A 7,062-nucleotide genomic window follows, 5' to 3' on the forward strand; every position below is an offset into this window, starting at 1 on the left:
ACCACATACATACTACATACATACTACATACATACTACATGCTACATACATACTACATATATACTACATGCATGCTACATGCATGCTACATGCATGCTACATACATACTACATGCTACATACATACCACATACATACTACATACATACTACATACATACTACATGCTACATACATACTACATATATACTACATGCATGCTACATACATACTACATGCTACATACATACCACATACATACTACATACATGCTACATGCTACATACATACTACATACATACTACATGCATGCTCCATACATACTACATACATACTACATACATACTACATGCATGCTACATACATACTACATGCATGCTACATACATACTACATGCATGCTACATGCATGCTACATACATACTACATGCTACATACATACCACATACATACTACATACATACTACATACATGCTACATACATACTACATATATACTACATGCATGCTACATACATACTACATATATACTACATGCATGCTACATACATACTGCATGCTACATGCATGCTACATACATACTACATACATACTACATGCTACATACATACCACATATATACTACATACATACAATACATTCATACAATACATACATAGACATACAGTACATATAACATAGAGTAACATACTTACCAATACTTGTCACATTGTTCCCCGAAGCCATTGTCTTTTCCGGAATAAATATTAACATAACAAACCACAAAAATACTCACCCACGATCCGAAGCAGTCCACGAGTGTGTCCCACGACGATCTTGGGTAGAGAACTGCAGCATCAGATGATGCTGCCGTTCTCTACGGGCTGCAGGAATCCAATGACGGAAGGTAGGTATCCTTCCGCACTGTATTCCTCCGCCACTTAAAAAAAAAAAAGAGTCCCTAGTCTCACTTTATGCCATTGCTGCGTGGGAAATTCCCACACAGCAATGGCATAAAGTGAGACTAGGGACTTTTTTTTTTTTAAGTGGCGGAGGAATACAGTGCGGAAGGATACCTACCTTCCGTCATTGGATTCCTGCAGCCCGTAGAGAACGGCAGCATCATCTGATGCTGCAGTTCTCTACCCAAGATCGTCGTGGGACACACTCGTGGACTGCTTCGGATCGTGGGTGAGTATTTTTGTGGTTTGTTATGTTAATATTTATTCCGGAAAAGACAATGGCTTCGGGGAACAATGTGACAAGTATTGGTAAGTATGTTACTCTATGTTATATGTAGTGTTGAGCATTCCGATACCGCAAGTATCGGGTATCGGCCGATATCAGCGGTATCGGAATTCCGATACTTAATTCCGATACTTTTTTCATATCGGATTCCGGGATCGGAATCGGAATAGGAAGTTCCCATCATGCTATGAGCCTGCTTGCTTTGATTAAGCCAATGGGAATCCTCCGAAGTGTGGGCACATCCTGTTAGGCATGTAGGCATGTTAACTATTGGCATGGCTGTGATTGGCTGCCGAAATGATGTCATGATGCACTATAAAAGCCACCGCAGCCGCCATTTCTGGTCACTCTGCTGTGAATTCAGTTAGGGACAGGCTGCTGTAGAAGACTGTGAGGGACAGTTAGAAATAGCGATTCTAAAAACAATATTGTGCTTTATCCAGGCTACATAAACCACCACTGTAGCTTGCTTTTCCCTAGCAGCGCTGTTTTCACAGCTGTCTGCAAGGGCTGTGTGAGTGCAGCTCACGCTGTGGAGTGGGTCCTGCAGCCACGTCAGGCTGTAGGCCACCCAGTGTGATCACTGCTGCCTCATACATCTTTTATTTTTTGAGCTGCATTTTTTAAATAATTTCAATCTAGTGTGCTTCCATCCGTATCCATATACGTTGGTTGCAAACACTAGTAGTAGACAGCGGAGCCTTTCTGCAGCCTTTCAGTGCTAGTGTCCACTTTGCTGCACTGTTCACGGCTGTCTGAGAGGTCTCTGACTGTGTGTGAGTGCAGCTCATGCTGAGTAGTGTGTCCTGCAGCTACGTCTGGCTGTAGGACGCTCAGCGTGCGTCACTGCCTCACACATATTTTTATTTGAGTGCAGCTCATTTTTTCTTCTATTAGTGTGCATCCATCCGTCTCCATCTACGGTGGTTGCAAACACTATATAGGAGTACACAGCGGAGCCTTTCTGCAGCCTGTCAGTGCCAGTGCCCACTTAGCTGCACTGTTGACGGCTGTCTGAGAGGTCTCTGACTGTGTGTGAGTGCAGCTCACGCTGAGTAGAGTGTCCTGCAGCTACGTCTGGTTGTAGGACGCTCAACGTGCGTCACTGCCTCACACATATTTGTCTCTGAGTGCAGCTCATTTTTTCTTCTCCTATTAGTGTGCATCCATCCGTATCCATCAACATTGGTTGGTTGCAAACACTATATAGGAGTAGATAGAGGAGCCTTTTTTTCTGGCTTGTGCCCTGCCGGCGCAGCCAGATTAGTATTACCCAATTTTTTTGGAGCCTCATCTTTTGCATTGTAGGTTACCTGCCTGCATTGTAATAGCTCCAAAAAGTTGGTGATACTATCAGTTTCAATTCTTTGTTCTCATACTTTGAGTTTGTTTCAAACAAAGAAACCACATAAAAAGTTCACCAAACACTACATTTTGAACTTGTGTAGGCCACATCAGCTCCTATTAAAGTCTAGTCCACACACACACACTTCATAAAATTAGTGTTTCTTGTACCTGTAACCAGCTGTTCAGGAATAAGCACACTAAGGCCCCCCTTTGTCCTTTTTTGCCTATCTTAAGCAGTCTTGCAAGATGAAGAAGGCAGGGAGTAAGGCGCGGGGGCGTGGGCGTGGGCGTGGAGTTTCAGCAGGGAGAGGACGTGGGGATTCTGCAGGGAGAGGACGTGGGGATTCTACAGGTAGAGGACGTGGGGATTCTGGGCCTGCTGCGGGCACCAGTGGATCAGCATCCCCCAGTTTTAGCAGGCAACAGTCCTTTATGCGCAGCTTTGTAGGACCTCAACGTACCCCACTGCTGCGGGAGGAACAAATTGAAGCCGTTGTCGGATGGATGGCAGCTAACGCATCGACTTCAATTACTTCCGCATCCTCTCAGGGTCAGAGCACCGAAGAGCAACCATCTGTCTCTTCACCACCTGCCAAAGTGCCCAGGCAGTCAGAGAGACATGGACAGGAGCCATCACAATCTCTACTTCTGTTCTCGGAATCTGTTGGCTTGGAAAGAGGGGGCCAGCCAAGCAGCATTCCTGAATGTGAAGAAGAGGGAGTATGCAGTGATGCGCAACTTCTTTGTCCCTCTGAATCTGAAGAGGCGAGTGGGCCAGTGCCTATGGTCAGCACACCTCAGTACGCATCAGATGATGACGAGACTCAGTTGCCACTTTCTGGTGCGTACGGTGCTGGCGAGACAACCCCGGAGAAGCAGCTGTTTGAAGAGGGGAGGGAAGATGATGAGGTCCTTGACCCATCATGGCGTGAGCAACAGGAAGGTGGTGGGAGCAGCTCGGAGGAAGAGATTCCCCTACCGGCCAAAACAGGAGGCAGAGGGAGGGGGAAGACTTGGTTGCCTGTACCCTCCACTTCGGCACCCGTTAGGAGCATTCCTCCTTCCAAAGGCAAACCGGGCGCTCACAAGAGTTGCAGTGCGTGGTCCTTTTTTGACACAGTTGCAGATGACATTTGCTTTGTCAAATGCAAGCTGTGTCATCAGAGAGTCAAAAGAGGGAGAAATGTCAGCAACCTCAATACCACAAATATGTGGAAACATGTGCGCACCAAGCACGAGTTGGAGTTGCATAGACACCCTCAAGACGTAGGCCAACGTACAGCACCACCTACCACCTCTTCAGTTCGTGTTGGGCCCTCTTCCTCCAGCTCACACACTGCTGGTTCGGCTTCCTCACAGGATCGCCAAGGAAGAACCTCTGCCACTGTTGTCCGGAGACCCTGTCAGATTCCACCCATAACAGCACGTTCCCATCCATCACAGCCATCGGTAGCACAGGCATGGGATAAAAGGCGCCCTTACTCGGCAAACCATCCCCGAGCACAGTCTCTGAATGCTGGCATTGCCAAACTTCTGGCAGTTGAAATGCTGTCATTCAGGCTGGTGGACACTGACACCTTCCGGGACTTAATGGCATTGGCAGTCCCCCAATACAACGTGCCCAGCCGCTTTTATTTCAGCAGGCGAGCCGTCCCTGCCCTGCAGAAACATGTTGAGGGCAAAATAAAACATGCGCTACTAAACGCCGTTAGTAGCAAGGTCCACCTGACCACCGATGCGTGGACCAGTAACCATGGACAGGGACGATACCTTTCCCTCACTGCCCACTGGGTCAATGTTGTGGAGCCGGGTACGGATCTGGAGAGTGGCGCTGTACGTGTTCTTCCAACGCCACGGATTGCAGGACTCCAGTCTGTACACATAGACTCCTCCTCCTACTCAAGTTCCTCAGAAACAGCAGAGCAGGAGCCTGTTACGACCGATATGAGCACAGCCGTGGCCAAACGTCAACAGGCTGTACTCAAATTAATTTCTTTGGGGAATCGAAGCCACACAGCGCAGGAGCTCTGGAATGCTATCAAGCTGGAGAGCGATGTGTGGTTTGGGCCAGCGAATCTCCAGCCGGGCTTGGTAGTGTGTGACAATGGCCGAAATCTGGTGGCAGCTCTTGGCCTAGGCAACCTCACACACATCCCATGTCTGGCACATGTTCTTAACTTGGTCGTGCAGAGCTTTCTGAGGGACTATCCGGATCTTGATGCACTGTTGCACAAGGTCCGCATAGAGTGCGCTCACTTGCGACGTTCCAGCACGGCAAGATCGCGCCTCGCTGCTCTGCAGCGACGATTTGGCCTTCCAGAACATCGCATCATATGTGACCTACCCACCCGGTGGAATTCAACGTTACATATGTTGGAGCGGTTGTGTGAGCAGCAGGCAGCAGTCATGGAGTACCAGCTGCATCAGGCGCAAACAAGTCGCACTGTGCGCCGTTCACACTTCAGCACCATTGAGTGGGCCTCTATGAAGGACATCTGCCTCGTTTTGCGTGCCTTCGATGAATCCACGCGGATGGCGAGTGCAGATGATGCACTAGTCAGCATGACTGTCCCCCTTATCTGCCTGCTTCAACAAACACTGCAAGCACTAAGGGATGAGGTTTCAGAAGAGGTGGAGGATGAGGAGTCCCAAATGCCATCTGCTTCTGGACAGTCTGCGCTACGTGTTTCCTCACAAAGGCCTAGGCAGGGGACACTTTGTGAGGAGGATGAGGAGGAGTCGATGGAGGAGGAAGACATCTCTCCAGAGGAGGGAGGTACACAAACCTCTACTCAGTATGTACAGCGAGGGTGGGGTGATGCAGAGCAGGTCGAGGTCACGCCTCAAACAGGGGACAGCGGTTCTTTGGCAGTTGGGAGTCTGCAGCACATGGTTGATTTCATGCTGCAGTGCCTGAGAAACGACCGCCGCATCGCCCACATTCTCGTCTCGGCTGATTATTGGGTGTACACCCTCCTAGATCCTCGCTACCGGGACAGCGTACAAAGGCTCATACCAACGTTGAACCGGGAGCGTAAAATGCGGGAGTACGAAGAGTCACTGGTGCAGTCCATAATGTTTTCCATTCCACCCGACAGCATTGTTGCAAGTGCTTTACAAAGCAGCTCTGTGCGTCGAGGCAGTGGAGGAAACTCTGCACAAAGAGGGAGCAGAGGCAGTGCCGCAGCACAAGGCAAGACCACTATGGCCCAAATGTGGCAAAGTTTTGTGTGTCCACCACAATTGTCTACACCATCAGCGACGCCTCGAGTCAGCAGGAGGCAACGCTTCCGTCAGATGGTGTCAGACTACATGTCTTGCCCTGTCGCTGTACTCCCAGATGGCTCTTCCCCCTTCAAGTTTTGGGTCTCTAAGCTGGATACATGGCCAGAGCTTAGCCAGTATGCATTGGAGGTGCTGGCTTGCCCTGCTGCCAGTGTATTATCGGAACGTGTCTTTAGTGCCGCAGGTGGTGTACTAACAGACCGTCGCACGCGACTATCTTCCGATAATGTTGACCGGCTGACTTTTCTGAAAATGAACAAGGCCTGGATCTCCAAAGACTTTGCCATTCCTCTTACAGACTAAATTAGTGGTTGGCAACTGTATCCAGGTCTGCTGGTGTGTTCATTTTTCTACCACCTGAACTATAATCCCTGTGCTTCAACACAGCCAGTTGTCGCTCAGATGTGTCGTCTGCACAGAGAAACACACTAGCTCCTGTGTTACTGGGGTTCAGTAATGCCAGCTGATCCCCTGCTGTGTGGACGGCAGAGTCACCAGCTCCATCAACATTCAAACCACTACTGATTTTTAACCGTGCCCAACTTAGGTCTCTGGCTCCACTGTCTCTACTATTTCCCCTGACCTCCAACCCCGCCATCTACATCTCTGAAGTGGCGTCAGCACAATCTACACTTGTTCCTGTGTTCCTGTGGCTCAGTCCCATCAGTTTATCCCCTGATGTGTGTCCGGCAAGGTCTCCTGCTCTGTCCACATTCCCATAACCAGTAGTGGGAATGAGGACAGAGCTGGCGAACTTGCCGGACAAACATCAGGGGATCAACTGATGGGACTGAGCACCAGTAACACAGGAACAAGTGTAGATTGTGCTGACGCCACTTCAGAGATGTAGCTGGCGGGGTTGGAGGCCAGGGTAAATAGTAGAGACAGTGGAGCCAGAGGCCTAAGTGGAGCATGGTTAGAATCAGTAGTAGTCCACAACCTCCATAAAAACCGCTGCCCATTGGCCTCTGCATGCGGCATGCGTAATCCTGGGCACCAACAGCGTCAGTTGGTGTTCAGAAGTGTCGTCTCCACAGAGCCAAACACATTCGTTCAAGTGTTAGTGGGGTTCAGCACTGCCAGCTGTTCCCCTGCTGTGGAGATGGCAAGTCTCCTGCTGCCTTCACCTGCCCAAATCCAGTAGGCCCCAGCCTGCTCCTCGCCTAATCCTGGGCTCCAACAGCGTCAGTTGGTGTTCAGAAGTGTCGTCTCCACAGAGCCAAACACA

Source organism: Dendrobates tinctorius, unplaced genomic scaffold (genome assembly GCF_039654945.1).
Source record: "Dendrobates tinctorius isolate UK_male_01 unplaced genomic scaffold, ASM3965494v1 ptg000021l, whole genome shotgun sequence".
In the NCBI taxonomy this organism is placed as follows: Eukaryota; Metazoa; Chordata; class Amphibia; order Anura; family Dendrobatidae; genus Dendrobates; species Dendrobates tinctorius.